This window comes from Bison bison, unplaced genomic scaffold (genome assembly GCF_000754665.1).
Source record: "Bison bison bison isolate TAMUID 2011002044 unplaced genomic scaffold, Bison_UMD1.0 scf7180017864246, whole genome shotgun sequence".
Lineage (NCBI taxonomy): Eukaryota > Metazoa > Chordata > Mammalia > Artiodactyla > Bovidae > Bison > Bison bison.
This window is the reverse complement of record NW_011494818.1, coordinates 1,189,621-1,190,396: the sequence shown is the minus strand read 5'-3', so window position 1 is coordinate 1,190,396 and position 776 is coordinate 1,189,621.

Sequence of the window (776 nt, the reverse complement as noted above, 5' to 3'; positions counted from 1 at the left end):
CAGGATCTTTTCCAATGAATCGGTTCTTTGCATGAGGTGGCCAAAGTATTGGAGTTTCAGCTTCAGCAGTTTTCTGAATGTTGAGCTTTAGGCCAACTTTTTCACTCTCCTCTTTCACTTTCATCAAGAGGCTTTTTAGTTCCTCTTCACTTTCTGTCATCAGGATGGTGTAATCTGCATATCTGAGGTTATTGATATTTCTCCCAGCAATCTTGACTCCAGCTTGTGCTTCTTCCAGCCCAGTATTTCTCATGATGTACTCTGCATATAACTTAAATAAGTATGGTTACAGTATACAGCAAGTAGACAGCATATTAAAAAGCAGAGACATTATTTTGCCAACAAAGTTTTGTCTAGTCAAAGCTATGGTTTTTCCCAGTAGTCATGTACAGATGTAATAGTTGGACTATAAAGAAAGCTGTGTGCCAAAGAATTGATGCTTTTGAACTGTGGTGTTGGAGAAGACTCCTGAGAGTCCCTTGTACTGCAAGGGGATCCAACTAGTCCATTGTAGAGGAAATCAGTCCTGAATATTCATTGGAAGGACTGATGATGAAACTGAAACTCCAGTACTTTGGCCACCTGATGCGAAGAACCGACTCATTGGATAAGACTTTGATGATGGCAAAGATTCAAGGCAGGAGGAGAAGGCGATGACCTAGGATGAGATGGTTGGATGGCATCACCAACTCGATGGACATTAATTTGAGTAAGCTCCAGGAGTTGGTGATGGACAGGGAAGCCTGGTGGGGTCCAGTCCATGAGGTCGCAAAGAG